Source organism: Ptychodera flava, chromosome 1 (genome assembly GCF_041260155.1).
Source record: "Ptychodera flava strain L36383 chromosome 1, AS_Pfla_20210202, whole genome shotgun sequence".
In the NCBI taxonomy this organism is placed as follows: Eukaryota; Metazoa; Hemichordata; class Enteropneusta; family Ptychoderidae; genus Ptychodera; species Ptychodera flava.
Window position 1 is genome coordinate 44020218 of NC_091928.1, and position 12600 is coordinate 44032817.

Here is a 12600-nt window from a genome sequence, read left to right on the forward strand (position 1 = left end):
ATATGTCATTGCGCGAGTTGCTCTCGAGAGGGCGCAATATTTAACGGCATATTTCATCCCGTGTAAAGGCGACAGACAATTCATATCATTGCTAGCTATCATTGGTCTACATTGGAGGTGTTCAACAAAGAACTTGAACGGAATCAAAATGGCTGATTCTGACCTCAAAGCTATTCTCGATGCAAAGATAGATACCATCAGCGAGCTTTTCAATTCGGGGGAATTTATAGCATGCAGAGAACTCTTTACTGAAGATTTGGTATTGATGGAACCGGGCAGGGAGGTACAGTACGGACGTGATTGTGAGTAAATGGGTATTTCTCTTGTGGGTCAACATGACGCTGCGGTTAGCCATATAGGAATAGAAGTAAACTGACCATTTCATTCGAGAAAGTGCACTCTTTTTGTGAACAGTTATACACATTACTGTCCGTTTTCTCCATCGTCTATTGATAAATGCCAAGTCTCCTGATCTTCCGTGTGTTTCTCATCTCGTGTACTAGTACGGTATGTTTCACTATCCTGATGGTCAAATGACCAAAACTCTCTTCAACTACATAAGAGTCAGATCTTTCTGTCACTGTCGGTATGCAGTGACCGTTACACTGCCCGCTTGGCAGTAGCAGGACAGTTGCTCTATTAACCTTGACGATATTGACAATATTTGTTATCAGTTCACGCAACATCACTGCGTTCTTGTTCCACTCCCTACTGCAGCATGTTGAACATTCCAGTCTTCAGCTTACCAACACAGCCTTTGTATGTGTACTGTGCATTTAATCCTTGACAAATAAGCTTTTTGGGGGCCTATGGCTGGACTCTAATTCAATTATCACCAATAGTGTTTACATATACAGGCTTTATCGACAAAATGAATAAATGGTGTGTTTCAGAACGCTGTATACGTATATGTAGGGAGACAACAAGAAACGTTAACTGAAGGCCTATTTGATACATTGCATGAAAATATTGAAACAATTATTATCATAGTTGCAGCTTGTGTCACCTTAAAAGGCCTGTTTATTGCGGTTTTCTTTCAAAATTCAATGACGTTCATACATTTTTAGTTTTTTTCGAAATGAAAGTAAGGATATGCGACAAAATGGGTCTACATTTTGTTTAAAGCCCCAATAGCTGCTAATTTTATGCATTATTTTCATGATTTTAATTTCAAACCAAAGTTGGTTCATGTGAATGTGCTAACTGAAGGACGTGTATAGAAGTATCACTGCTCGCTGATTTGGACCTGGCTACACGTTTTAACAGGCTGAATACTAAACGGGTGCCGCACTCATAAAATGGCGCCCCCATGGAAAAATACAAAAAAACAGTATTTCGTGCGCATACACATCATGATCATAAAAGAAACAAGCATGATGCCATTTTCTTGAATGCACAACACACAATGGCCAATATTTTGTTGTCATAATCTTTATTTTCTCTATCATATGATTAGTTTTTGAAAATGGCGGGAAATCTAAAATGATGGTAAAACGTTTGAATATACATGCCATTTTCGACACCCATGACAACGTTTTACACATCTTCAGTCTCTAATGGATCTTACATAATGGAAGCTCTTGGAAAACTTAGGGTATTTTGAGATAGGTTTATTACACATTCGCAACCATTGGGGCTTTAATTATTTCTAACATCAGAACCACTCTGGAAACAAATTTTTTTTTCATTGAATCAGCTACCAAACTATGGAATCTGAAAATGCAAGCAATAATAGGAAACCAAAATATTTTCATGCCCCCTAATACACAGGGCAAAACTTCCAAGTCACCCCTTCCATCCCCAACATCTTCAAGTTCCCCTGAATTCCTCCAGTCCCCCCCCCCCTCCATTTTTTTATCGAGCGCAGCCTTAATGCTTACTTCAATAGACGTATTTTAGGGAAAAAACGACATTGTATGCCTCGGTAACCCTGTGATAAACAAATCCTCTTTTTTAAACATATGAAATTTTACTATCACAGCTTTTACATTTGTTTTATGAGTTTCTAAGGCTGATATCATATGGATTTTACCAAATTTGTATACATAACTGTTTGAATTAACTGACTCACTTTTGATCAAACTCTTTATTTACTCCGAAATCGACGGCCCAATACATCGAACCATATTCAGTTCAACCCTGGGTAAACTGTTTCTGTCAAGTTCATCACAAATATCGTCCACTAATGCAAACGCCATACACCGAAGCTCCCGGGAATTTGACGGTGAGTTTGTATCAGATTTGTTGTATCAGTGATGTACATCAGACAGTTTGGTACTAAACATTCTTGTTTCAACCCTTACTTGCAGGCGGCAAGTATTTTCCCCTGAGCTTCTGTGTGAAAGAGCCCTTTTGACAGAATTCGATTTGTCCTCCACCCTAAAGGTAAACGACCATAGTTTGTTTAGCTTTAATCAGAGATTTGTTGTCATTCTTGATAGCTATCGTGGAGACCATGAAATCAATGAAGGCTGCGGGTGCTGCAAAGTTGACCTCGAAACTGCACGAGGTGGTTGGAGTTGGAGATCTTGCGTACTGTTGGGGTCAACATTCTCTGATTAAAGAAGATGGATCGGTGTTGATTAGTGGCAAGTATCTCCACATCTGGAAGAAAATTAACGGCGATTACTACTTACACCGTGATTGCAGCAACACCAACTATTAAACGGGAAACTCAGGCTGGAATGAGGTGGCTCTTTACGTAAACGTTGTGCATCCTAATGCGCTATCGCGTCTTCAATCTTCTCCTCAATCTCTGATGTAATCAACATTTACGTGCATGTAAATCAATCACAGACAATAAAACAAATGTAACAAGTCACCGGTGGATCCATAACGAATTGTAATGATACATTTTGCTAAACTTTAAAAACCTATCATCATTTTCCACTGACTTCTCTGCTCACTTTCAAAATCGTTAACTTTAATCGATTATCTTCATTGACACTTGGGGAACGAACGAGCTACTTTTCAGGTTTTCCTATCAAACTGTTTTGTGCGAGTACAGAAAAGAGAGTAGCTTCAAATAAGAAATAGGCCAACGTGATGATTTACCAAAGAAGATCGCCTTCAACGCACTTAAGATAACACACTTAAGATATATCTAAAATCTGATGATAAGATATGCAGTGTAGCCCTGACTTCTCTGCTTAAGTTGCCGTTGCACATTACTCAGCGTGTTTTGCTCAAAATCACTTTTTTGCAAAGCTTCATTCAGTTTTCATTGATTTTTCATCCAAAGTTTAGAATATTGGTTTGGTTCACCTTTCAGCGTGACTAGCACTTGAGTACGGAAAAAAAAACATAAATTTATGCAAATCACCTTTGTTCCTTTTTTTTTCTTCGATCTTCAACATTTCAATTTCTGTCTAGGTCAATTTTTGTGAAATTTTTAAATTATGTACTTGTAATACTATATTAAGAAACGACAATTTTGCTTAGCCGTAAAAATCTTACATTTTGAATAAATGTCATTTTAGTTTTGCTAATCATGACTTTAATTAACTTTTTGAATGTCAGTCTTTCAATCCCTGCCATGTTAAGAATAAGGATGCAAAATAAAATTGTCGTTGTTCCTACATATACCCTAGTTTCAAATGAGATATAAAATTTCATAAGTAGTATCACGTTTTTGACTTAAATTACTGAGACTTTTTCATTAATACCAAAATTTAAGTTTTCTATCCCAAACATAATGTACACCCTTAATTTTTGGAATAAACTATTGCTACCATACTAACCGTAAGTTTCTCTGCTTTTTAAAATATATAGTATAAGGGTGTTTTCTTGTCATTATTGATAAGAATTACTGCTTTTAAACAAGTGTGTTTAAATTAAGACGTCACACTATTTTCTTTATAATGTCAAAAGCAGGAGACTTTCTTGGACATCTATTGACAGTTATGTAAGACACAGTAAATATTCAATAAATTGAACTCTCTGCGACCCTGGATATCCACAATCCTTGGTACTGCACATTTATCAGATGGCAGTCTTATCATCACCAGCATGTCGTATTACACAATACGATTGTGATATGAAGTCTTGCACTGTAGATCAAAATACCATGCAAAAATGCTTTTTGAAGGAAGATGGTCACTACTTTATCTCAATGAAATGAATAAGCTAATCGGCATGAATTAGAAAATCTACAATCTTCTTTCCAAATTTTGTAATTCATATTTTAAAACGCTGCAACTGGCCAGGTGATGGCACACTTTCTGCAGGAAACCAAATTAAAATTTTCACTTAGTATGGAGCAATGGTCGCCATATTCCTCTTTCGAAATCACATTATTAAAAAGACAACAAGACGTATGGAGGACAGTGTTACTTTGTAATGTATATTTTCTAAACTTTGCAAAGTTTAGAACCGATAAAGATTAAAGATTATATCGTTTATTTCAGTATGTATTACCAGTGCAGTGCAGATTTAGACACGTGTACTAAAGATTTGTATCAGTTGCTCTTTAAGAATTATTTGTAACTAAAAATATTACAAGAGCTAATAGTCATAAGATAATTTACTAAGGGTTGGTCCATTTAGTATTCGGGGGCGGCTTGGAAGATTGACCCCGGGGCACTATTTTTTTTGTCCCTGCTTCACCAGGAATTATTTTTTTCGACTTTGCCGGTGTGAATTAAAGCATTTTTTTCACTCGACCATTCAGAGGATTTTTTCTTTGTGCACATGGGCGCTCTGAAATGCCAATATTTGCCATTCTGTTTGTTAAGATGCTGTTCTTCATACGACATGCCTAAAATAATACAGGGAAAGAAAAGTAAACCAGCACAAAGTTTACGTGGAACTATGGGCAAACAGAACCTGCTTCAGAATGCTGGAAAGTTGGAAAGAAAATAGAAGCATCCTTTACTAAAGTAAAATTACTGATGGAGACAAATAAGAAATCATCCAGGTCTCAATCTGTTGGACCACTATCTGCTGTTAGTGATTAATTTTGTTCCAGGTAGGCTAAAAGCTTGTGAAAGATATTATAAAATTGGATTACCCAGGGCATGTCGAAAATTACAGATGTTATTACATCCCTCGATGTAAGTGCAAATTAGTGCATTAAATTGAATTGGAACATCCGGGGAGTTAGCGGGCCGGTGAACGGTGTACCTACCGGTTTTCCATGGTTACCTGGTCCGGTGAAGCCCTTCGACATTTTTCATCAAAATAGACGCTTTACGCTAGATGTAAAATATCCACGCGCGCATTGCTAATTTAACTTTCGTTAAAATATGTTTGATGCTGGTCGATAATGGTAAAATTGTTCGAAAATGCCCTGCATGTAACTAAATGTCATACAGCATTAACTGTGAAGAGGTATGTAATAAAAATACTATTGCCTGAATACATAGGTTTATGTGCCCTCGCAGCAGGAGACAATTTGCCCTCTGGCGTCGGGCAACTTGTAACCTGCTCTCGGACACATAAACCCATGTATTCAGGCAATAATATATGTTATAAAACGGGGTGCCGAAACTTTCAAGCAGAGATGTGCATTATTTTTTCTATCATATCTGCTGCCAAAGTTTTTTTCCTTCCATCTTGGCAGGAATTGTGTTTTCAAAGGCAACCTCTCAGAATAATATTTTCCCAAAAAGTTTCCATCTTAAACAAAGTACAACATGTTCATCCAAGATGCCAAATTACATTTGACTGCAGTGAAACCGTAATCTAGCCAAGAACTTAACTGGATTCCCATATTCTAGATTGTCCATTTCGTGAAAGTACAGGCCGTGATTTGGATTATACTGGGAGCGCACCCATAGTTCAGTGTGTGCCAGGGCCAAGCTTGTCTGGTGCCCTGTCCAATGTCTGCCGCTGGCTGCGCCTTGCTCACGACAAAGGTCCCTGACCTCCAACCACACGTTTGTTGCTATGCGTATACTAACTTTTCTATATATTTTCTGTTTGCATACCAAATTTAGAATGACATTACATGCAAAGCGTTTTGTCACTGAGATATGTTGCGGCAGCCAGTGGGTGACAACGAGAAAAATAAACCAGATAACTGCGATATGAGTATTTGTAACATTGAAAACAATTGGACATTACTTAGGATGTTGAATATTCGAAACGAATAGCAAACAGTTATATTTCATTTTCAAAAATTCTGGTGCACTTTAAGAATCAGAGTCACCTTAGATCATTAGATGACTCGCCTGATGGTCAAAGGGTTTATCTTTTTGACCATTGTGTCAGCTATTGTCCCTTTCCATCATCAGATATGTAATATCACGTTTTGAGTGAGTGGGCAATACGGAGCATTAACTCATTCAAAATGAATTTCTTTGATTATTGGATAGGAGGTTTAGTTCGTCCCAAGACTCGCTAAGGGTATCCCGGGAAAAACATTTGGAGATCTGTCTTTGTGGAATATTAATAGTAATAATAAAATCACTTTCCGCATCACCATATTTACAATCTGAAATACCTTTGTCGCTTATTCATGTCTTGTAGTCCAGTGCTATCGTGACCTTTGTACTTTCACGGTCCAGTGGTTAGATTACGGACACGATCGCCAGCACATACCTGGTAACATGCAAATATGGTCTGTTAATCATATTTAAAGTTCATAAATGAGTTTATTACCTATTTCCAGATGACTGATTGAAGACGAAGAACACGTCATCAGTCTGTGGTTACTCCCGAGATATGAACACAGAGTAAGAGAGAATATTTGACTTGTCACAACTTGTCGTGTCTGATTTTAACATGCAGAAACATGGTCTTTGTCAACTGCACATCAGCGCAGAATATGTATCATATTTTGTCAAAATTATCTGCATGTGTCATGCCACGACCTAAACCCCTCCCCCCTCCGGACAAAGTACCACTTCATTGACACAACTGATTTATAGCCGTGACCTCCTGGATAATGGATGGTCATTCATCAAAACGTTGGCGTCGGGAACATGCTCCAACACGCGTCAAGGTATTGAATGTACCTATTGTTTGTTTAATGCCAACATCCAAAACACACGAAAGTCATGGCGTCGCTGTCACGAACTCACACAAAACACATGATTTAAAACGCGTGACATTTGTCTGAAACGTTTTAAGATACTTCCTGATTACTTGTAGAAAAGCAATTTCAGGAAGCACTGAAATGTTCTTTTATATACAGCGCCCTCTATCTTTGCATATGGCCACAACTTTGCCGCATTCTCAAAGTGTACGTACCGAAACTCGATATAAAACGAATGTTAAGAGCTTAGAAGCCAACTTATTCGTTGCCATGCAAACATCACTCTCTTTACCGCCTTTGAGAGAGGTTATCATACATCACTAATTTATCATTGCCTGTCTGGGTTGTCATTGCTAGGGTGAAACATTGGCTACCTTCTACGGTTCAAATGAAATTCCAACAAACAGATATGAGGAACTGATGGAAAAAATACGGTTGTTGATACATTGTTTGTCATGTGTAGCAATGAGCATTAACAAAAACACTGCGAAAAACTATTTGTATTATAATCACTGGAACCTCTCCGATTATTGGTGTTGTTTAAGGTATATCAGCAAGTTGACATACTATAGCGCGAAAATCCAAAAACAGTATTCTGCGCTATGACGCTCAATGGCTAAACCACACTGTATGTTCTGTAGTTAGCGGTGGGAACATGCTCCAACACGCCCAAAGCTATTGAACGTACTTGTTGTTGTTGTTGTTGTTGTTGTTGTTGTTGTTGTTGTTGTTGTTGTTGTTGTTGTTGTTGTTTATATTTGTTATTTTTACATTGTTGTTGTCGCGAGATTATATACGAGAACTAAGCTTGTAACTTGCCTTCCATAATATCACCTCCGTGAAAGTATTGTTACTTTCCCACGCTTATATGCTCAGTAAACGCAATCACTTGCCCTATGTACAGTACGGTCGAGTACAAAGAGTGTATTACGTATATTAGACAACCTCGGGGGAAGTCACAGTAATTTCAATGCGGGATATGGATGGCCAGTGATAAGCTAAACGTTCTCGCACTTGAATCTGCAACAACGACATCTTGTACACAACAAATATAAACAACAACAAATATCTTCAATGTGTGTGTCAATAAGAACACTAAGAGAACTCTCATTGTACTAGAACACCTATGTGTACATTGGCTTCGCGTTTATGTGTACATTCGCTACACGCACATTTACGAAGATTGCATGAGGCATATATATTCAAGGCACAGTGTACGTGCTCTATGCATGCTGACACTGTAAGTCCATCAGTAACAAGAAACAGTCAGTCGGGGAGAATTGATCGATTTTTATCAAATGCATTGTGAGTGTTTCATGGAGTTCGAACAACGACCCCAAAGACATACCATTGAAATTAGTGGGCTTTCGGAAAAACGATATAGAACGACGAAAAGGCCACCTCTTCCGTTACACCGTTTGAATTTACCGTTGAATTAATTATTTGTTTATTTTTCATGGGTGTGGTTGATTCAACCAAGAGTGAAAGGGCAATGAAATCATCGTCTGTTGCAGTGTAGCAATGAATGCCTGTCTTGAAAAGAACTCACAAGGGTACCGTTATTCCGATAGAAAACATTCACTACACTATCATCAAAGGCGTACTCATTAAATAACATCATTGGTGTTGAACATCGTCAGTTTAACATTAGCGAAGGCTTTTCATCAGATAATCTTTCCACAGTCACTCGTGAGCTATTCAGCTTTGGGACTATTCGCCCCATAGACGTGTGTACATAAGCGAGAAAAAACCCGGTTTTTCTCAAGCATACGTACACACGTCAATGGGGCGCATAGTCCAAGAGCGGAATAGATCACAGGGGACTGTGATCTTTCGCACCAAAAGTCAGTCGATGGCGAAATTTTGATCCTCCATCGTCACACAGGAAAGCCGATTTGCACGTAGATTTGTGTTATCAGGGTCTTCTATTGTAAATTCACAAGGCCGTTTGTTCTGGCCTCGCTTTGACTACCATATTGTGACGTGAGTGTGAGTTTAATCACATTTGCTGAAATGTTAATTTGAAAAGAATAACACACAGGTGCTTATTAAGCAGTTGTGATAGTATGTGCCTCGAAAGTGAAAAACGACTTGCAAATTTTCCTCAACGAAATTTTGAACCATTCTCTCACCAAATCAAGAACAAAAATCATGGGCCACCGTGCAAAGTTTTATACAATGCAAGATCCGAGTACATGAATATTCCATATTGATTAAGGGTCATTAGCATAGAATTTTAATACCGAAACAATGCTCATTAGTGTAATCTGCATATTTGAATATCATTATACCTCGCATCTTGCACTAATAGCAAGTTTAGCACTGAAGAAATAAATTACCTTACATGTAGCCTACCGATATTTGAAATCCAAGATGGCCGCCATCATATCCCTGTGTTAACTCTAAAAGAAATAAAATAAAATTTTCGAGTTTCTAAAAACTATGACGGTGAAAATTTTCCTTACATGAGCCCCACAAGTGACAAATCAGATGAGAATTGTAAAACTTTGAGAGTCAAAATATCTTGCCGAGAGACGCTTTCTAACTTAAAGCTATAGTAATTTTTCAGTATTTTTATCCCTCGTATCAACCACGGCTTCTCGGTCTACTGGGAACAGCATTGTGAAATGCCAAGTAGTTGTTTTGTCGTTGCGAAGTGTTGTGTCTGTGTTTGACATCCATTATTATTGTTGACAATTGAATTCAAGTCCGGACTTGGATTTGATTATCAACACATTAACAATGCAAGACAAGAGACACATGTAAGGTATTTGTTGACATGCTGAGTACCGGTTATTTCAACACGTTGTTGGAAGTAGACATAGAAACTGTAGTCGACACATGCATCAAGAAGTTGAAAAATACTGTCAAAAGTTACAGTTACTATACATTTGAACAATCAGAAAAAATACTGAAAAATGGAGCAAAATACACTATTTAAGATTTGTAAGCTCTACATTGTGATTTATCCCCCGCTTATTTTGTTCTTTCGGTAAAACGAAGTTTCTTTCTTCTGTTCTCTAAATCATGTCGTTAAGTGCTATTGTCGAAGACCGCATTCTAGTCCGGACTAAAATTCATTTTGTCAACAACGTGGCATATTTCATATTATGCATTGTGTTTACAGGTCTGCTTCTTGGTATTTCGACACACTTTAGAGAGGAGGGTAAAACATTGATCTGTTTTTAAGAACAACTTTTTTAAAAAGTTACAAATATTTACCCTTTCATGTAAGCGTCCAACGGTACCGATGCAAGTACACACTTCCATGCGTTTTCACGTTAAACGGACTAAGTCTGAAGTTATTCCCTCGCAGCGTGCCTGAACGTGGTTTTAGGGCCAACAAAGTACACGTTACATTCCTACCCAATATTTTACTCTTTACAACACCCTGATAAAGTAGATTAATTCCCTTAGGAAAATGTTGTGATTTCAATATACCCATTCTTTTTGTACACTGTAGGCTTTGTTCACAATATTTGTATTTCCGAACGGAATCATGTACCAACCTATACAGGTGCCGCCAACTGTTAATATTTTTTGAATTTTACAAAATCGACACAAAACATGCTACAAAGGCTGATATACTGATTTCACATATTTTTGACCTTGACCTAAAATTTGGAAAGGAAATTAAAGTGGAGCTGTTCGTTAACTGCCCTCCCACTGGCATACGCGGAAAATATGCACTCCGATGTCCATGAGCTGCCTGCTCCCTACTCCCCGCCACGTACACTGAGTTCGAGGTCCCAACTGCCCTCTCCCCACCACATTTTCCATTGACCGCCACGTGTACATCTTTGGACACTGGACAAGTTTTGGACATTGCTTCCCTCTAAGTTGGGCGCTTCATCATCCCTGAAGTTATATCAACCACGGCATTCCCTTCCTCTGCCTATTTTCCGGTACCCACCGCAAAAAATGTTCTCCCCACCCACTGTAAAAAAACTAAAATTTCTTCCCGGCCCATTGTAAAAATTGACTTTTTCTCCCCGCCCGCTGAACACCTTTGTGCACGAAAATGTTCGTTGGGGACACCTGCCTATAGTAAGCTATATGCTGTATTTGTTCACACAATCATTTTGAGTTCGTGAACGGAATCTTGCATCGACAAGTATACTGTCTGTCATGAAATACGACGAACTATCAATGTGTGATCAGTCTGAGTCAGGAATAGTAGGTTATTATCTAATCCGTCAGTTGGGAGTCGTTATAACTGAATGCAAAGGTACACACGCACTGGCATTGGCAATCAACGTTTTGGTTTTGTTGTCGAGTATATGCCGTTGTCCAGCTGAAATGTATCAAACTTACAGAAACATCACCCTTTATGCTAAAAATAAATATTGGCGAGTTGAACGAACCCTGAACTATCGAATTTGTCTCAAATGGCGCCAAATATCGGGTATATTCAGAGTGGTCGTTGTGTTGTTACGTTGATGGCGTCTTTCTACGTCACTTTATAGACATGAGGCAGACGTTGAAATGTTTCCTTCGAGGTTAATAAACTTTTATCATTCTATTGTTACTGGGATTGTAAATTTAAGCGGGAAGACCAAACTAATATAACGACTTTACGCCTTACAGGGTTTCAAAATCTTCATTACACCAAGATATATCTTCTTGTTGCCATGCCAATCAACTGCTTCAATAACCTTTAATATACTTATTCCACACAGTCGCCGAACCATACTGTAAAACTAACCGTCCCTTACATTGAACTTTACGCTCGTTGTCAATTCCAAGGCCGCTGCCCTAAGTATGGCATTTACCTTGCTTTTTTATCGATCGATATCTGTCGACAAAACAAGAGAATGACATAAATCTCTGAATACTGGTGGACTTTTCTGCCGTAAACATACTTAAGATCGTAACAAACTGTCGACGACAATCTTCCAAAGGCAGGTCGCAGAACCAAGGCCAGAGCGCCGGACAATTTGACTTGTGTATACAATCTACTTATGACAGTTTCATAAGTAAGAACAGGTAGGAGAAAGAATGTTGCGGTTTGCAAATTTTTTGCAAACTGTAGTTAATGCACCAAAAGCGAACGATTTATATAATTCGGAAGAATTTTGTCGAAAATATTATGTACAGTAACAACGGCATCATCCCCTGCCTCCCCGTCTGTCTGTCCGTCCGTCTGTCGGTCTGTCTGGCTGGCTGTATATATGTGCATCTCTGTCTGCCAGTCTGATAGACCGACCGACTGACTAACTTTCTATATCTGTCTCTCTGTCTCTCCCCTACCCATCTACGACAATACTCTCCAATATTGTATTTAATTTGTCACTGTAGGAAGAGTGTAGGGCGTATGGAGGATGGATTTTTTTTCTCATTCGACAGAACCAGACGTTGTGGTGATTATCAGAGAAATAATGAAAAAAAGGCAAATTTGTATGCGTCAGTCGGTTTGCAGCACCGCCTCGCATTAGGCGATTATGTCTTTTTGCGAGATTCATTCATGCGCTGAGTTCTTATCGGCCTTACTTATCAGCATGAACACTGCGTGGGCCATCGGTCAGATCGTTAGCGGTCATATTCCAATTAGATAATAACTTGCGGATAAATACTGTTTATCTCCACCTTGTTGTTGAAACAAGTCACTGGTATTTGGTCACGGT

General features: G+C 38.5%; 1 long non-coding RNA gene across 1 annotated transcript; it reads left to right on the forward strand.

The window, feature by feature from the left end:
- LOC139138593 (uncharacterized) lies at positions 1 to 3945 on the forward strand. Its single transcript, XR_011553640.1, has 2 exons — positions 1 to 302; positions 2442 to 3945. It is a non-coding gene; the product is annotated as an uncharacterized lncRNA (long non-coding RNA).
- Positions 3946 to 12600: the final 8655 nt, after the last annotated feature.